General features: G+C 42.9%; 1 protein-coding gene across 2 annotated transcripts in view; it reads left to right on the top strand.

Annotated features, from left to right (window-relative positions):
- Window positions 1-19,798, top strand: part of TSHZ2 (teashirt zinc finger homeobox 2) — a 219,756-nt gene extending 199,958 nt beyond the window's left edge. The window contains exons 3-4 of one of the 2 annotated variants that reach the window (XR_003570962.1): window positions 10,525-11,069; window positions 19,340-19,798. The gene's annotated coding sequence lies outside the window, so the exon portion shown is untranslated. Of the gene's footprint in view, window positions 1-10,524; window positions 13,021-19,339 lie in introns of those variants that run through there. The other variant, XM_027881282.1, reaches the window with a different exon arrangement.
- Window positions 19,799-19,853: the final 55 nt, after the last annotated feature.

Here is a 19,853-nt window from a genome sequence, read left to right as displayed (position 1 = left end):
ATATGTAATATATATATAAATCTATATAAAATCTATATAAGAAAAAATATATGCAAGAATTTGCCCAAAATAATAATTTGGCAATTTTTCTTAACCCAACTCTATTTTCTTTACACAAATAGAGGGTGTGAAAGCTTCTGTTCCTGGGAATATTTCTAGGAAGAATTTCTGAAAGTATTAATTTGCGCCTGTCTGGCAACTATGTTGAAAGCTGTTTGTAGTTTTGGAAATTATTCAGCCAGGGAGCAGTAGAAATGACACATTATATAGTTGATTAATGTAGTAAATAGCAAATTACTGAAGGGGGAATAATCAAAGCCGTAGTTGCAGCAAATAGTTACCTTATCTGATTTCTCTCAGGTTATCCCAAAGTTTTAGGTACTTCCCACAATCAGACCCAAAAGATAAAGAAACAAATTAAAGTAAAACTATTTGTAACACAAAGGTAGGAATAAGACTTAATTTTTTTTTTTCTTGTGGAAATTTCTGCAGGTTTGTTTCAATTTTTTAAGCAAGCTCCTATTTTTTCAGTTTTTAGGTGTTTTTATATGAAATTCACTGTTCCCCTAAAGCTCTGCTGACACCATCTGTAAACCCATAAGCTTTTCACCCTCTCCCTAAACTGCTGATGAAAAAGTTGTTAACTGCAGCACATGGAAAAAAATCCATCCCTCGAAGGTCAGAGAAGGCAGTGAACTGCCTGAATATAGAGCTGGAAACATGGAATCATTGAGGCTGGAAAAGGCCCCAAAGACCACCGAGTCCAGCCATTCCCCAGCCCTGCCAAGGCCACCACTGACCCGTGTCCCCAAGTGCCACATCCACAGGGCTTTTAAATCCCTCCAGGAATGGGGACTCCAACCCTGTGCCAGGGCTGGACAGCCCTTTCAGGGAAGAAGTTTTTCCGGATATCCAATCTAAACCTCCCCTGGCACAGCCTGAGGCTGTTCCCCCTTGGCCTGCCACTTGTTCCTCCCCCAGCGCGTCCCGTCCACACTCGGGATTTGCCATCCCTGAGCTCATTGCAGGGACTGAAACAACCTGCCCCACCTCTCAGATATCCCTCATACTGAACTGAATCCCTGTTTCCTAAGAATTTGATGGATCCCTGGCCACACACAACAAGCTGCAGGAGCAGTCCAGACTCCCCAATTACAGGATGCAGCCTCTCCCTCACCTCTAGGACGATGTCACCACGTTTCCACTCCCACTGTGCTGCTGGTCCAGCACTGCAGGGCAGGATCAGACTCTCTTGTCCCCATGGTAGCCATGCTAAAGCAAACTGGCTCTGGATATGTTTGCTAGAACCTTCTTCTCCAGAAAAGGAATGTATTGGCATTTAGGGTTTTTTATATACGCACATACACATATATATTTAAAATCCCAGCTTTAGAAACTTATGTTGGTGCAGCAGCCTGTGACACTGAATACAAGCTGCTGTGAAAAGCAATTGCCAAATGTTTACATAAACACATAAATAAGACAAATAAATTAATTTTCATTATTCATATTTTCTGCTCTTTCTTCTCCTTTTTATTTATGCCTCAAACAATGGTTCCTGTAAATATTCCGATTAAAAAAAAACGCCTGCAGTGGACAGAAAGATGATCAAAAAGCCCTGATATAGAGCAATTCATGTTTCTTCTTTACAATCACTAACGAATCTTAACTTGAACCATGTTATGTTCCCATGTGAGTGATAAGCAATGATTTATTATGAAGTGTCAGGAAATCAGAATGCCATACACTGAGACATGAGCTAGTGGAAAATGTGTTCCCTGTTTCCCAGCCTCATTACTCAAAGATGCAGTGTCCCTTTCTCCAAGTCTAATTTACCTGGTTTTTCAAGGCACTCTGAGAGCAAAGCAAACAGCACCAGGAGCGAGAGCCCCGGCCCAGGCTGTGCCTTCACCTCCCAGCACCTCCAGCGCTTGACGCTGACCGGGGGAAAGGGCCTGCCTGGAGATGCAAAGCTTTGCTGTGTCAAACATGTCCAACCCTAACGATGCTCCCCCCAAAAGCGTCTGCTCGGGATTGCGGCACCCGCTGCCTCATCAGCGCTGTCAGTGCCTGGAGAGGAAATAAAGCAGGCGGCGCGCGGGAGACAAACGGATAAGTTTTCTTTATGCGTTAGAGTTTCTTCTGCTCTCTAATGATTCCCTTCTCCCCGTGATCCTAATTCAAGTAACTGGCATGTGATATATTTTATGGATAAATCAGCAGCAGAAGAGCCTGTGCAGCCCTGGCACCGCCGAGCCGGTGATTTACTCGCAGCTCGCGCCAAGTGCACGGGGCTGGTTTTTAAGGTGGGAATTTGTGTCTGAAGCGCTTCCTCAACAAAGAAAGCAAAAGGCAGCAGATAGCACGCCAATTCACACGAGCAGCCTCCCCTCCCACCCATTAATGCTCTGCAAAAGGGAACCCAAACAGGCACAGTCTTAGATCTTAAGCATTTTTCTGGATGTCTCTTCAAAGGGCCTAATCCTGAAAGCACTTGAGTTTGGTCAGGTCATGGATGGAAAAAGGTGCATCTCCCTGAGGAAAGGGAAGGGGTGAGCGTGGTTCTGTTCTGCAGCAGCAAAGACACATGGAAGTGGGAACCTTCCCAAGGAGGTTTGGCTTGGATAGTCTGGGCACCTCACGGGGCCATCAGACAGATGCTGTGACACCTGAAATGATGAACAATATCCTGTTGGAAAGACAAAGCCTCCATCCATTTTAAAATTAATCTTATTATCCAAAAGCATGGATTTAATCACACCAGACTGATTAAAAACCTACCAGCAGTAGCAGTTTCTTTTTCAAAATATTATCCCGTTCTACTGTGATAAAATAGGAAAAAAGACCAACAAGTTAAACTGAACAGAATAAACTTAAGAACAAATCCATGTCCTGCAAATTCTTCCACATGAAAAAAAAAAAAAAAGATATCGTATATCTAGGCATGTTACAACTAGTTCAGTCTGTCTTAAGGCAATTGTAGCTGTTGTTTTTCTTGCAGAAAATGTGGAAATCATCAGAAGAAAATTAACCAGAACTCATCCTTGTCTGAAAGGCTAAGAGACTCACAAATTTCAAAACTCTTTTTTTTTTTTTCTATAGAAGTGCTTTATACAGAATCTTTGTGAAGTACAAACCAGAGAGTGGTTGTCTCCCAGCACTGACAATGTCTGCTGTTCCAGACGAGACGGTGTGTGATGTACCATCCTGAAATATTGTCAGCAAGCCTGGAAATATGAAGGCATTTTCATAGAAAGGCAGGGATGAAAGGGAAAGAGCTTTGGGTTTGCTTTTTTGTTTTGCTTTGTTTCTTAGTCCTAATAAAATCTACCAGTGTGCTCTTAACTTCTCCCCTCCTGTTTTGTTCAAAGGAGAAAGGGAACGTCATTCTCTTGTGAAACTGTGCAGGAGAGAGGGAAGAGGTACAGATCCCTTCCTGGAGGGGTTTGCTTTAACCAGTACAAGTTTTGTCTAATATTTAAGTAGCTCAGATGCAGAGATAGATCAGCATCTCCCCACTCTCAAGTGGCCTTTGCTGCCTGGCAGTGATGTCACAGCCTGTAGGTGGGGCTGGGAAAAAACCCACCAGCAACAGCTTCTGGTTTGGTGATTTAGAGATTCTCTTCAGGGCTTAAAAAATGTGGGGTTTAATCTAACTGGGAACTACACCACAAGGGAAACAAGGAGGCAATTGAGGAATTGTGCAACAGTTGAGTGAACACTTGTAAATGACAATTTTAAGCATCCAAATTAATAGAGGGAATGTACCTTCATGTGACCCACAAGTTCCTCCTGACCTCCATCCATGTAAACCCAGGACTGGGACCCACAGGCAGTGTCCAGATGGTTGATCCATAATTGTTTGGTCTTATCTGCTCTAAATTCACGTCTTTCAAGGTGTGTTACAAAAGCTGTTTCTGTCTGGGATCTATACAGGTGGCAGTTTAAAATGTAGCGAGCACCCAAGTCTACAGAACCTGCTTGTCACAGAAAATGACACAGTTTGCATGTGACCTGTAATGACAGTTGCTAGTTGAAAAGAAACCAGAAATTCAGCTTTATCTTCCACACTTTGGTTGCAGCTGCCATCAACTAAATCTCTCTCCAAGGGCAGATGGTGCCCTGTACAATGAACAATTTAATCTTTAGGAAACTTTGCCAAAAAATCCACTTTTTTTTTTTTTTCTTTTCTCCAAGAATAGGCTGTCAATAACATGTGCTCCCAAATACACTGGGATTTGATGGCTGTGCTTTATTTACAGGAAAAAATAAACTTTTTTTTCACATTTTTTTTTTCTCTTTCCAAGCCTGTGATCCATCCAGACACCCCTGCACTGGGCTTTGTCCATGTGCAGAAGCAATCAGGGGGAGCAGTTACACCAGGTAACTGGTGTAACCATGGGGACCAGGATACACCTGTGTACCTGTGAGACATCACGTGTGTCACCAAATGTGTGTATCCTGTGTCACCCCGAGGCCCACACTGAGATCAGGGGTAAACGAATTTTTTTCTCATATCTGACGTAAACCTACTTTCTTGCTGTTTGAAGCCACTTCCCCCTTGTCCTGTCACTCCAGGCCCTTCGAAACAATCTCTCTCCACCTCTCTTGTGGGCTTCCTTCAAGTACTGAGGAGGGGCTGAGCTGCTTGTCCCTCCTGCACCACTACTGCCTCAGCTGCCTGGGCCCATGCACAGCTCTGAATTGCCCAAACTATCAGGAGAAACAGATATTATTGCTGATTTTTCCCTGCCTAAACAGCCTCCTGCCCCACAGCTCTGTAGGGCCAGCTCTGCCGAGCGGACACAGAGGGAGGGATGGGGCACTTCAGCCAGCAGTGCTCATCTCCACCCTTCCATTTGCTGCCCTTTTCATTTGCCTCTGGCTTTTTGGGGATGTGTCTCTTTAAAACACTCCCAGATCCTTTTCTAGTCAGCAGCAGCAGCAGAACCTGCCATCCCTCTGGGAAGGGCTCGTGCTGAGGTGTCAAGGCTCTCACGTTGTCCGGGTGGATTTGGAGGTGTTTGTTCAGGGATGTCTGAGAACCCTCGTGACCTGGGCACTGCTGCACGTATCCATAGCTCTGACTGGGCTGCTTGGTGTCCAGAAATACATAGATATTTTTACATATAAATATATATAAATATATAAACATAAAATATAATATATATGCAGGAGAATCTTTGCCTCCCTCTCTTAGGTCTCAGGTGGCAGGACTGATAAAGGGCCTGCACAGGCATGGCCCTAAAATGTCAGCATTGCTGTACCTGTGCAGCCCATGGATGGTGTTTGGTGCCATTAGTGCCTAGTTCCTGGCAGAGAGGGATCACTGTGTTCCCTGCACTGTGCACGACACCACGAGACATTTCCTTAACAGTTTTGCTCAGCCAGGGCCACAGATAACAGACCTATCATACAAACTACAGGCACAGGTAGCAGAAGTTTCTGAAGGCAAGTTTTGGGGGTTATTTGGGCAGATTTCAAGCAGATTCTTCTTTTATTCTGCAAAACCCTTGCCTGGTAAAGCAGAAGAACTTCTCTGACCTCCCACAGAGAAGGTGCTTCCACCAGATGCAGACGTGGGCTCTGATGCTTCCTGCTGCTGCAGTCCAGAGGCTTTTCACCTGCCTCTGGCCTCAACAAAGTGTCTTCAATAAGGAGTTTTCTGAGATAAATGTAACTTAATGACTTTGAGTTTTTATTAAATGTAGTTTCCATCAGCTCAGGCAACAAGGTCTCTAAATTCCTCCACCTGGGTGTTGGCACCAGGAGTTTTGTGTTTAGGCAGACACACCCCAGGAACATCTGAGCTAGAGCCCACATTTCTTTTCCTCTGCCTTGTTCCACACTCTCACGAGCTTGGATCACAGCACAGAAATACGTTTTACAGCAAAGGACACCCTTTTCCACACTTCCCTCTCCGTGTGGCTGATGGCTGAGGTGGAAAATGCAAAGACTGGTGGCTTCTGCAGGGCCATGGGGAGGCTCAGGGGCCTTCTGGAGACTGTGGTGGCTTGTGGCACCTTTCAGTGTGCAGAACCTTTCCCTGATGGCACCACATGGGCCTCTGCCTGTCCCTGGGTGGGTGCTGCAGCCTCAACAAGGATGAAGAGCTGAAAGTATTAGTTTTCATGAAGGTTATTCTTACCTCTCCCCAAATGCTTTCCCACCCTCCTAGAGTGTGTTTTCTGAAACAAATATGTTCTGTTTATTTATTTAATGTGCTGCTAAATGACCTTCTGGAAAGCTATTCCTGCACAAGGCTTTAAAATGGATGGGCAGGGATAACTCAAGGGAGCCTGCTCCTCCCAATCAGGATGAATCATTTGAGTAGTTACTGTTTAGATTGATATAATTTTAGTTATAATTATGGGTAACGAGAAGGCATTTACAGCCTGTAATATTGCAATTCGTGGTGAGAGGAGTCCTAAATGAAATAAAATATATCCAGATTTGCTGGTTTCTCCCTATCTAGGTAAGGATGGTTCTTTAAGGAACAGATTTTCTGCTGCTGCAAAAATCTAGCAAAAGTAGGTCAAAAATGACATCTAGAGATAACATGTTTGGTAACCACAAAGGGACTGTCTGTGTCTTCCTACGTGGCCTTTAAAGAGTCCTGCAATTTATTACTACAGGTACAGCTGCAGCATGACAAAGTTTTGATCCACAGACTCCCATGGGCTGAGGTGGGTGGATCACAGATGAAAATTCTCATTTTTATTATGCCATTACATAAATAGGAGATGGTGACATGATATTAGCAAAGATCTGGAAGTACAAAGAACACGTTATAAACACATGAGCCTGCTGTCATCTGCCTGGCTCTAGAGTTCCACCACACCTTGGACCAGCCACTGAAGAGGTTGGTGTTTCTGGAGATCCCAAAAAGCAAACAGTGACAGCAATCCCCAAACAAAGGACTTCAGATATTGGAAAGATCTCAAGCAGCCTTCCACTATCTGAAGGGGCCTACAAGGAAGCTGGAGAGGGACTCTTCATCAGGAGTGACAGGACAGGGGGGAATGGCTTCAAACTGAGAGAGTGGAAATTTAGATTAGATACATGGAAGAAACCCTTTAATGTGAGGGTGGTGACCAGCACAGGTTGCCCAGAGAAGCTGTGGATGCCCCATTCCTGCAAGTGCTTCAGGCCAGGTTGGATGGGGCTTGGAGCAACCTGGTCTCGTTCCAACCCAGGGCAGGGGGTTGGAATGAGATGATCTTTAAGGTGCCTTGCAGCTCAAACCATTCTGTGATTCCATAATTCTGTGGCTTGGAAACCGTCCCCTGAGCAGGCAGCCCGTGTCCTGAGATGAGCTCAGCTGGTCAGAGCATGGTGCTAAGAACACTGAGGTTGTGGGTCTGATCCCTGTTTGATCCACTTAAAAAAAGCCAAAGCTGGACTCAGTGATCCTTGTGGCTCCCTTCCAACTCAGAGTATTCTGTGAAATACTCTGTCCAGGAAGCCACGTCATTCCTTGGTGTGGCCGTGGTGAAAAGGGAAAAGGAGACGCCAGAGAGAGCAGAGAAAGCACAGGGTCTGGGATGTGCGAGAAGAGTTTTGGGATGTGTGAGAAGAGGTTTGGGATGTGTGAGAAGAGGTTTGGGATGTGTGAGGAGTGGTTTGGGATGTGTGAGGGAATGCTGAGTGTGGCTCTGAGAAGCAGGAGCTGTGCAGGACCAGCCGAGCAGCCGGAGCCAGCCCAGGCCAGACACAGCCCATGAGCTGCTGCAGTGCCCGTGGCAGTTGTGTCGGGCTCAGCTGTGTTTTTATGTCAAGGTTTGAATGAGGAGAGGGAAGCTGTGCCACGGACAAGGAGTGGGAATGCTGTTGTTAGAAGGAATCCTGAGTCCTGACACATCCTCATTCAAACAGATACGACTTTACAGCTGTTGATGGCTTGATAATTAGTGTTAAATAAAAGCAAAGCTTCAGTATCTGCAACTGATATTTCACATATGCTGTACAACACATCAGTACAGTGAGCACCTCCAACTCCGTTTTCATAACAATTTAAATGATGGAGTTTTCTTTATGGTACAGGTTGAACTGAACTGTACCTGAACAAAGTCTGCTTCTGCCCAGGAAGAAGCAGACTTTGTCCATCAAGTGCTGTTTGAACATCCAAGTGGCTGTGCCCTGACTGTGGGTGACAAGCTCTCCACATACTCCCTGAATCTCTTACAGACTTGATAATGAAATACATAAACTATGACCCCTATTGATCAGGGCTCACACTAATTAATTTTCCAAAGTCCTGTCCCAGTCTCCAGAGGTATCAATAAAATTAAAAAAAAAGAAAAAAAAAAAAAAAAAAAAAAAAAAAAAAAAAAAAAAAAAAAAAAAAAAAAAAAAAAGAAAAAGAAAACCACAAGGATAGAGACTTCAGCTGGCCAAAAGACCTTAGGGGTGAGGTACTTATCCCATGGAAATCAATGCCAAGTCTGAATTGATTTTACTTGTGCATAGACGTTACCATTAGTCAAGTACATGGACACTGAGCCTTAAAAGTTTATTTCTTGCCAGAAGAGTTTCTCGTGGATCTCCTCCCTGACTGATGTGCCTCTGAAGAGCTCTGCCCTGGGCTAACAGTGTCCTTAGTGCTGCTCTGTGCACGCTCCCCTTGTGGCATGGGAGTGACCAGGAATATCGCTGTGCTGTATTTACAGCTGGTGTAATCCAAAACCTCAGGCCCTTCCTCACAATGAAACGAGAAGAAAAGGAGGCAGGAGTTTGGCTTTTCATTCTTCCAATCCAAGCCCCTGATAAATATTTCCCTCTGGCAGGGAACCAGTGCTCTGAAGTAACTTCAGGACTCCTTCTCAGATTTAGCACTTTACCTGCTGCTTAATTGTCCTGACGATGTTCTGGGGGCAGAGTTGAGCTAATCGAGAGCCATCACTGCAGCACCGAGCTGTGTCACCATTGCCCCTCCTGTTGGCCCACGTGGGACCAGCCCACAGTGTGGGTATCCCACATCTATGAGGGAGGCAGATGCTTCAGGGCTTGGTATGACCCAAGGCAGGACTAAGGTGGCATCTCACAGGTAGTTCTCCACCCTGGTGAGGGCTGCAAACATCTGCTTGCAAAGGTGAGGCCAAATGCCTGTGCCACCCACGGGGGCTGCACTTGGAGCGTTTGCAGAGCTGATTCCTCAGCGAGAACTTGGCCACAGCAGCTCGTGGTGTTGCTCTGTTCCAGCTCCAGACCCTACAACAGCAAGGCCTCTGGATTTCTTTCTTGTCTCAACAAGGTGTAAACTGGCACAGCTTTGCCCTTCTGCAGTGAAAAATAATGGCTTTGCAAGGTGTGAACGGCTCTGGATCGCTACCCCTGAAACCTAAAGACAACATTTTAAAGTGTAAAGGTAGATCGCTTTTAATACATTTTAAGTGGGAATAATGATTTAAGGCATTCACCACGATTTCAGACTGGCTTCCATGCATCCCCAGTTGCCAAAAGTCTCTACATTCAGCTGCCAAAACCTCTTCTTCCCTTCCAACAGTTTCTCCACAGCAGGTTTGGGTTGCCAGTGTAAAACTCAGCATCACTGTGAAAACTGAAAAGGTGAAGATATTGTAAACCAGACCAAATTATAAACTAAATAGCATGAAGTCAATGGACTTTTTTGTTTTCATACGGAATTTTCTAGAGAGGTTGAGTTTATTTTACTTTAAATAAAGCTACTACTGAATTTCCAGTTGATTTAGCCAGAACACAGGGAACACACCGCAGGGTTTGAGTTGTGTTTGCTGAACTATCTATGGCCTTGAACAGATAATATATTTTTCAGTAAGATATTTCTCTTTGCCCACTGCTGGTCTTTTTTTTTTTTTTCCCTCTGTGCTCTGTCCAGATTGACTTTCACTCTACTTATTGCCTGCCCCATTTCTCACCCTATTTTTCCAGTTTTTTTTTTCCTCCTGCTTTTCTCAGTGTCTTTCTCCCAGGTTACAAGCAAAACAGAACTCAACTTTGGGCTGAACTTTTAAACCCACATCTTGAAATTAAATAAAACAAGCCCCCTCTGTCTCTGTGTAGCAGTAACTTCACAACTTGAGTCACTTAGCACTTTTAGCAGCTGCAGAATGGAAAAGGTCCATTGGAAGAACAGTGGCTTTTAATGCTGGGGAAGTGCCACAACAACAGAAATAACACAGTAACTAAACACCGTGTGGGTACTGAAGATGTCCAAAGCACCATGAGGATTTTAGAGTATGTTCTTGACTGACTGTAGAAAGGAGTTCGTTGTTCTGCTTTAAGCAACATGAGGGGAAAGCAGAGATGCAAAGTGCTTGGTGCACCAGGCAGAGCCACAGCACCAGCTGGAGTTTGCCAACAAATCCCCGTGCAGCTGCAGACACAACGAGCTGGGATTTTGTTCCCACCTCTGTGTCCTTGCTTTCTGCGAGCCTGTGGGTGGACAAAGTAAAGCAAAGCTGACTCATTTCCAGGAATTTCTGTGACTGAGGGTACGTAGTCAGTACAACGTGGTGACAGTGGCTGTTGTTGTTGTGCTTGCAGGACGAATGCCTTAGTCCCAGCTCTCCAGCCCAGCCTCCCGCCCAGCCCTGCACGTCACTCCGGCCCTGACACTGAACTCACAGCAACCCGGACCCAGAAGACTGCCAAAAAAACTCCTGCTATTCTTCTTCATCCTCACTAACAATTTGGTAATGAAGTATTGATTTCCACTCCCCTGCTTATGGACAATATTAGATTTTCATTGATAAACTGCACTGGGGCTGTCTGGTCTCCACTGTCCCTTTTTGCTGTCACTGAAACAAAGTGCCACTGAAGTAAGATAATGACTGAGAACATTGATGTACTTATTTCGTCAATTTGTAACACTTGACAGGAAAAAAAAAATTCTTCATAGTTTAATGTCCAAGTGTGCTACACAAGATGCAGTCACTTTGGAAGCTTTACTTTTCATGGTAATGTCCATTTCCTATTTATAACCCCTTTGGGATAGTTTGTCTAAAGGAAATGTTTCTATTCTGTGCAGCTATTACTGTTGCACCTGGGTTGCCCAATCCAGTCATTGCACTAGGGATCAATACATCACAGTAAGTACAAGAATTATTAAGTTAAAACAGATTCTGAGCCAAAAAACCTCTGAACAATGTTAATCTTCTGTGCAAGTTGTTCAAATAGTTATGCTTAACCATGTTGCTGCCAAAGATTTGTTTGAAATGGATTATTTTCAGTTTGTTTTATTCCTCAGATATATATATATATTTAAATCTCCATTGCGGTTTACGACGAGACGTATGGGATGGAGGGATTTTTAAACAAAAGTACTATTGTTAGATTATTGAAGCTTATATAAATATAGCTATATCTATATATAAATATCACTAGATAAATATCTATATATAGATATAAAAGAAGAAAAGTAGAATTCCTTTCTCAGTTAGGTGAGCGTAAATCTGAAACTCTCTGTTGCAGCCAATGGAGTTGTTTTGGGTTTATGCCACCATGAATGGGATCAGAATCTGGTGTCTGTGTTCTGTGCTGTGCCTTCAAGTCCACCAGGACCTGGGGAGAAGGGGCTACAAAGATGGCAATTCCGAATTTGTGCTTGGAACTTTTTTCATTAAAACTTCGAGGTCCCAATTTTAATTTGTGGAATATTCACGTTAATAATGAGATCTAATTAAGACATCCATTAAAAGCCCGTTAAAGTTAATTTAACGTAAAAATTCCAATAGAACTGTATTAGATTTTCTCCATTAAATTAACGTTATGGATTTTTAACGGATGTCTTAATTATACATTATTATTAACGGGAATACTGTATTACACAGATTAAAATCGGGTCCCGAGTCAACTCCCAGGCTCTTCCAGGATATGCCAATGACACGAGTCTCCTGTTTCCTAGTGCCCTGCTTGGAAAACCAGGCACAGCCCTGTTTACTCTCGCTCAGCAAAAGCAACCTCCAGTAGACAAATCCATCTCTGCATTTAACGATGAACTTCCCCTATTCTCCAAGGAAAAATAAGTCTGGATCAAGTTGTAAATCGTTATTCCGTGGCCAATGAAATATTCAAAGTATGCGAGGCACAAGTGGAGAAGAGGCTCTTTCTCAAACGAGAGGGGGCTTTGGGGTGTCTTTTACTGTTGTTTTGTTTTCGATGTTCAAGGACATAATTGAAGTGCAGCATTCACAAAATCAGGCTGAACGTGTTCACTCCATCCCCTGTGGCTTGTGCAGAAGGGCCTGTTTTGGCACTGCTTGGGAAATTTTGACATGATCCCTAAACTCAACATGGAGGAGAAAAAAAGGCCCTTCTTATTTACCTCCTAGGGAAAGTGTTGCCCTTATGCCACATATAATAGCAAATTGCTTTTTTTATGGCATGCATAACCTAGATGGGAAAAAATATGGCGCTTGAGGGAAGGAGGGAAAAAGTAAATGAAGTTCCAGGAATGTCATTCTGAAGTAATGAGGCATGGACAGAAAATATACCCCTCACATCATCGGATTGAGATGGCAGTCGAAATAGCTTCATTGAAGTGTCAGCACTCATCCATCAATCAATCATCCACAAGGAAAAATAGCGACAGTACAACGGGGCGGCTTTTATGGGATTTACTCATGGGCATAGGGAATAGCAGCTCAAATGTAGTTCTGACATGAAAAGCAAGGTGCTGATATTATTTTTTATGATGGGAGGATCATAAAGTGAATTGAGAACAGTGAGGTCTGTCTTTGCTTAACCTATTCAACTGGAAATGAACGGAGCTCAACTGGAAACGAGCAGAGCCTTCAGATGGGTTAAGATTGAAGCCTGTACCGTGCTGAGCACCGGCCATTGACAACAAAATTCTATTAAAGCAAAATCAATGCATTAGCATTGAGCTCCTCAGAAGCTGTTAAATTGCACAGCCCAGGTCAGAGTTATTTGGTGAAGTTGCCCAAGGTGGGGCCTGTGGTGCAGACCCAAAGTGCCACAGTAAATCACTGCTTGGGACAAACCACGTGTGTGTCTCCAGGCCTGCTCCTTTCCCCGAGCTTTTGGGTGCACAGAAAAAATATTTGGCTTGTTGCAGCACCCAGTGGGTGAAGTTCCTGATGTTGTACCCTGGTGCTGGTGTTCTGCTGCCTGCTCCGTGCAGTGGGGTTTGTCCCCTGTGGCCGTGACTGAGCCACACGGATGCCAACACGAGCAGCTCTCAGGAACCTCTTCTCAAAAAAGGAGGCCCTGAGTGCCCACAGCAACCAGGGCTGGGGCTCTTTGAGGTCGCCAGCTGCTCAATTTTGGCAGAACAGAGGCTTTGCTGGTGCCCCATAGCCAGTAAGCAGCAAAAACCCCACAGCCCTTCCTTGCCAGCACCTGGGACCCCAGAGCTGCAAACCTCCGGGGAGATTTTGGGAGGGCCAGTCCCCCTGGGGGAGGTCAGGCCATCCCAGCAGCAGGTTCTGCTCAGGAGCATTTGCTGTGGCACAGGCAAGTGTGGGAACAGCTACTTCATTTAAAAATGTGGCCACAAACGTTCATTACACAGAGCTAAGCCTCGCTCGTTCTGCTGGCACTGCTGTCCTCTGGGAACGTTTTAGGTACACATTTGAATTAACTGGTTTGTTTTTTTTTTTTTTTACAATATGGTATAAAAAAAGAAAATGTACATCTCTCCTCTCTCTTTCTCTGTGCGGAACTGGATGAGTTGATAGTTTATCTGTCATATAAATCAGGTAACACAGAAAATCATTGCATCTTTTCTCTGTCGCAGCTACTCAATATCTATCGCTCTGACTTTTATTCTTATTGGAGATCATCAAAACATTAATTAAAAGCCTGGTGATCAAACAGCCGAATATTTATGATTCACGTCCTTGCTTATTAACAAGTGGCATATTGATACACCACATATCCAAGCTGTTTGTGCTCCTGCACTGCAATAAAGCAGTGAGAATTGTTACCCTGCTTTGAGAGATTTATTCAGAAACCACAGCTCCCTTCCCACCGCCACCCATATCAAAATAAGCCATATCACCTTTAAAAAATTGTTCTATTTTATAAGAGTGAGATGCAATTAGCATCCCTTTGGAGCCTAATGTATAAGAATTTCATTGGATCAGTCTCAGGTGTTTTTTCCAGGCTCTTATTTAAGCTGAGAGGGAGAAGGACACTTAACTTTAAAAATGGCTGTCATTAGTACAATAATAATTGTTGAGTTAAAAAAAAAAAATCTTTGAGAATCTGCTAACAAACCTACCCAGTAATTACTTGTCAATGCAAGTTATCGTGGGGTTTATTATCTAGTTGTAGAAGTATTTACAAGACTGACCTCCCTTGCTTTTTTTAGAGATCAAGGAGGATATAAAAAGTCATTTTAAAAATCAATAATTATATATTAGCAGGATAGGGGTTGAAGCCTTCCAAGCCAGTTTTACAGGCTATCAAGTCAACTCTTACTCATTACCATGGCAAGGATTGTTTCCCTAATTTTTGGCCTTTTTTTTCTTTCCTTAACCATGTTTTGATAAACTGACATATTTGTTGATTAATTTATCCCCATGGTTCAGTTCCTAAAACAGAAAGGGAATATTCCCGCTGGGAACATCCATGGAAACACCCATGGAAAACAAGCTGCCCTGAGTGAGCAGGAAATACAGAAGTAAGGGAGTTTTGGCCTGGGGCAGCTCTGGTGGGAGTTCTCTAAGGGGACACTGGCTCTGTGCTGGTTCCTGATCCAGCATGTGCCAGCACAGCAGCTCAGGGCAGCCCGTGGTTTGGATATTATTTTGGGCTCAAACCTATTAAAAAAAACAAGGGAATGAAGATGGCAGCCTGATTTTTGGCAGAGATTGAAGAACTGACTCTGCTCAGCCCCCAAGGCCAGGCTGTGCTGAGGCCGCGTCCCCTCTCCCTGTGCCATCGTAACTCCCAGGCTGGAGCAGAGGTGGATCTCCATCACACAGCCCTTTTGTCTTCGCCAACAGATATACGATGCAATTTATATTTAAAATTCTCTCTATAAAGACAGTATTGATCACAGATTCCAGATCAATATGTTGCAATTACAGCCGGCTTTAAAGGCCATCTGTCCCCAAGCAAGAGCACCGATCCAGCCACCTCGATGCATTGGGAACAAGTGCTACTGGTTTGTGCCCATCTTCTCACAGCCTGACACATTATTTGTGCTCCTAGGAAGTCGTGTGGGGAGCTATAGAGCTGTAATTCCTGGGTACTGACCTCCCAGGAGGGGCCCTCAGACCAGCTTCTCTCTGGGTGTCACAGCAGGGTCAGTGACACTGTGGCTTTGCTCCCCTCACAATTTATCCCAACTTTCCTTGTTGCCAAAGCTCTGTCCTCAGCTGGGAATGGTCAGCAAGAGGGTCTTGAATTTCACTAGAACTAAGAACTTTTCCATAACGGTGCTGAAGAGTTTGAGTTGGACACTGGTGGGTGCAAACTGAGCCTTTTTTATACCATAGAACCATTTAGGTTAGAAAAGACCCGCACAGTGATGGAGCCCAACCTCTGACCATTGTGTTATGTGACAGATTGCACCACAGCAATCGGTAATATTTTTAGACTTGTAATAAGTGAGTAAATGACATGCATCTAAAGGCGGACTTCAATTCACATTTCATCAAACCGAGGTCCTAATTTGTCTGCACCTTAAACCAAGATCTGTCGATTGAAGGCCCTGGGTGAGCCACAAGATTTTTATTCCAGAAAGAAATGCTCTCCTGGATTTTCTTCTTTTCCTCATTATTTCCTGTAGTGGTTGGCTTTGCACAAGCACACAGAGTTTGGAATTTTTGTTCTCCAATTCCCTTCTGAGGGAAAGTGAAGGAATAAAACAATGGGCTTGCACTGATAACAGAAGCTGAATTACCTTTGCATCCCACACGCTCTGTGCCACGTCCTGCCAGCACCTCCCTGATCTTCCCTGCAACCACCTCCCTCTGATTTGGTTTCAGTCCAATGTCTAAAAAACAGAAGCCAGATTCTGCATGGATTTATTCCAGTGTAAATCTAGAGCCACTTCTTCAAATTCCAGAGATTTACCCTCTGTCTGCACAGCACTAAACGCTGTCCTCATGGTCCTAACCTCGCATTCCCAACGTGTTTAGGCAGTTTTGAAAACAACTTCAGCAAACAGCCTCTATCTCCAGGCAAATTAAACCTGCTACACTTCAGAAGGTTCAGAGTTATGTCAGGGAGCAGATTGCAAAACTTCGGTGTTGATGCGACTATGCTGGTAAAAGTCCTGATGGAAAACCAGTTGTATCACTATAAAGCACTTTATACTGGTACAGCTCCTTCTGTTTTGCTGGACCACTTTTATCCCAGTGCAAGCACCTTTATCCCAATATCCTCCAGTTTACATTAGTGGTGTTTTTTTGTTTTGGCTATGCTGGCAAAAAAGTGAAGAGCAGATGAAGTTTAATATGACACTGTTGTTTCTTGTACCTAAGTGTCTGCACAATCATTTCATGGAGAGTATTTTTAAAAGTGAACTTGCTTTACCACTGGACTTAACTGCAGAGTAATAAACTTCCAGTTCATCATCCCTCTCAGCTCATGAAATGTCTCCAGGCCTTTGTAAAAAGCCCTGTTTGAGACAACAGATTAAATACTAATCCTGGCGGATCGTACATCCCCACTTCAGTTCACACCATCTCGCTGAGCAAACTTCTTTTTTTTTTTTCCTTTTTTGATCTAAGTAAAGGCAACAAATTCTCTCATTATACTTCTTAGATGAGATAGCAGAGGAAAAAAAAAAAAAAAAAGAGCAGTATTTCAAGAAGAAAATAACACCTTGGAAAAACGCAGCTCGGTTAAAGGCAGGGAATGCTGTCCCCATCCCCAGGGATTCACGGTGTGGAAACATCCACACAACTGTCTCCAGCGTGGAGGATTGATGTGGGCAATGTTTTCACTTTCACCTGGTCCATGTAACATTAAATAAATGCATATCTCTGTGTAGATATGCAGGTAGCTACAGATACACCCCCTGCATGCACCAGGGGTGTGCAGACACGGGCACACCCGGGTGTGTTTGTGCATCTCCTCCTGCCCCTGGCTGAGGGACCAGCTGGGCACTGCTGGCAGCAGGACCCGTGGGATGAGCAGGGCAGGATTTTGGCTTTATAACGCAGCAAAGGCTGGGATGTGCAATACAGGTTGCAAAAGCTGACAAGCTCAACAGTTCATATCTGGCTCAGGGTACTTCTCCGTCCTGTCTCTGGTACAATACCCCCTTTTGTCTCGTGCTCAGGCACCACTCCTTAATCCTCTAGTGGGTTTTGGTTTTTTGTGGGTTTTTTTTACTCTGTATGTTTGGTTTTGGGTTTTATTATCTGGAATCTGTCAGCAGGAATCACAAGAGATCCACCCCCATTTAAAGAAAAGAGCATAGCTGGCCATAACAGTAAATTGGATGGGTTTGCTCTGCCCCTGCCCACGTTTGTTACTGGCAGCATCTTCAGGTCCCATCTGTGACCCGTGGTGTTAGGGCTGGAATTTCATTTCAAGAATGGTAAGAAAAATAAAGAATCAAAAACTCATTTCTGTTTAAAAAAAAAAAAAAAAAAAAAAAAAAAAAAAAAAAAAAAAAAAAAAAAAAAAAAAAAAAAGAAAGAAAAAAAAGATGTATATACTCCAAATGGCAAAAAGGAAAGATGAACCACATTTTTTATACGAACAAACCAACGGGACTCCCTTGGAGAGGACTCGCAGTGACTTTCTCTGTAGAATGTCTCAGTGCTCTGCACTGATTTTGTAACCAGTGCATGCTGTATAGAACATATTGCCTGTAACTTAGAGTGGAGGGGGGGCCAAGCTGCTCTTCCTCGGGCACTGCAGCTTGTTGGGATGAAAAGCTGCGCCTTTGATGCATTTTTATACTGTACATATTTGTATATATTAACTATATTGCCATGTTATGAACACAGATTTTGTTATATTTGCTTGTTTCGGTTTCCTAACAAAAAAGAAGGGAAAAAATATTGGTCCATAACGGGGGATATTATTTTCTTTTATTTTTTTTTTTCCAATAGAAAAGATGCTTGTAATTTTTGTTTGTTTGTTTTCTTGGTCATCATCTTTTAACGGCTCATAAAGGAATTAGAGACGAGTTTTTGGAGGAACTCTGAGAAGCAAGTCTGTGTTTGCATGAGACCTGCCCAGTTGCTGGCTAGAAAGGGGGGGCGGGGGGAAGAGGGGAAATCTAAGTCAAGTTTTGCTTTTAAAGCATGCTTAATCCCATGGGAAACTCATACATGTACAATTATTCTCTTTGTATTTTATCTAATAGTGCCTGAATTATTTTTTTTTAATGTCTTCTTGGAGGAACAATTCATAATTGTCAAAATTTGAAACATTAGCTTAATTTTGTTTTCATGACCCCTCATTTCTTCTCCTTATTTATTTTGTTGCTGTTTATAATGGGCCCCAAGGCCATTTCTGACATTGCAGTGTTCTTCTTCCACATTAAGGATGTTTTTAAAATTACTAAGATTATTGAGCCAACAGGCTGTTTTAATCAAAACCATGTTTCACTTGGTTTGGGTGATTATGAATGGTCCTTCTCCAGGAAAAAGCCCTTTCTGCTGGGAGGACCATACCATCTAGTGGCCCCAGAGCTTCATCACACACACACACACACACACCTTCCCAATATTTACTGTCTTTCCAAAAGCCTGGCTGGCAATTTTGCTTCCAATTATTTGCTTATTATAACTAACTTAAACTAAACAAATTGATGATGTTAATGGCTTTTCCCCTCCCCCCCCCGATGGTTGATTGCTAAATAAATTCGTATAATTTATACTACAGGAGATTATTGCTTTTATTGTTTTGGGTTCCCCCAAACCAATTATTAACAATCAGGACTATGTATCTCATTAAATTTAAATCAGGTCAAACCTATTTATCTAAGGCCTTTTCTGATTTACAGGAAGATGACTGTATTCCAGAGCATTTAAGATGTATTTCTGTGTATGATTTTGCAGCATTGAAATCTATTAAGGGTGATTTTTATTTTTTTTGTTCTGTATTTTCACCACGGTAAATACATTGTAAAAAAAAAAAAAAAATCCCTCAACTTTCCCACAGAAAACATTACTTTTTATGCCCAGGGATTTTTTTTTTTTAATAAAATCACTGCAGTTTTAGAACTGTAATTAAAGCCCTGAATAATAGATCACACATCTTTATCTGTTGTGTTTAAAAGGGAAAAAAAAAAAATAGCCCAAACTGTTCACATAATCCTGAATGCCTCATTTCCATAAAAAAGGTTTCTATACATATATTATTTACATTTTTAAACATGGTAATTCTTTCCTTTGTGGCATAAAATGTCTCTTTTCCACTGCAGCTACTGGAAAGCGACTGCTCACATCTGAAATGTTATCGTAATTTGCATCAGGAAACCCAACTGCAGACATTAAGGACTTGGGTGTGTTCAATTATGATTTTGCTGGAGGGTGTCCCTCATTTTAATGCTGCACTCATTGAACTACCTTTCTGAAATCTAGCTGATATGGCTCACCATAGACATGCTTCACAACATCATTAGCTTTGCAAATGGCTTCATTTCAGTCAATGCAGGCTTCAGTTTTGGCCAATTGTAAAATGGAAATTTGAAAAGGGAAAGAGGAAAAAAAAAAAAAAAAAAAAAAAAAAAAAAAAAAAAAAAAAAAAAAACAGATGCACTTAAAACATGAAAAGAATTATTTATATGATAAAAATATATTTAGATTTTCAAAGCACAAGACTGAACAGAAGTGCTCTTTTTATGCTTTCTGAAGATGTTACTGTTAAAAGTCTTTCTACATCAGGCTTAATAAATCTGTAATGACATTTGATGGATTGATTTTTGTGTGGGTTTT

This window comes from Empidonax traillii, unplaced genomic scaffold, assembly GCF_003031625.1.
Source record: "Empidonax traillii isolate 1590-97213 ecotype Southwest subspecies unplaced genomic scaffold, ASM303162v1 scaffold86:size2944007, whole genome shotgun sequence".
NCBI classification, from domain to species: domain Eukaryota; kingdom Metazoa; phylum Chordata; class Aves; order Passeriformes; family Tyrannidae; genus Empidonax; species Empidonax traillii.
Note: the sequence above shows the minus strand (reverse complement) of the source record. Positions and strands in the feature narration are given on the sequence as shown.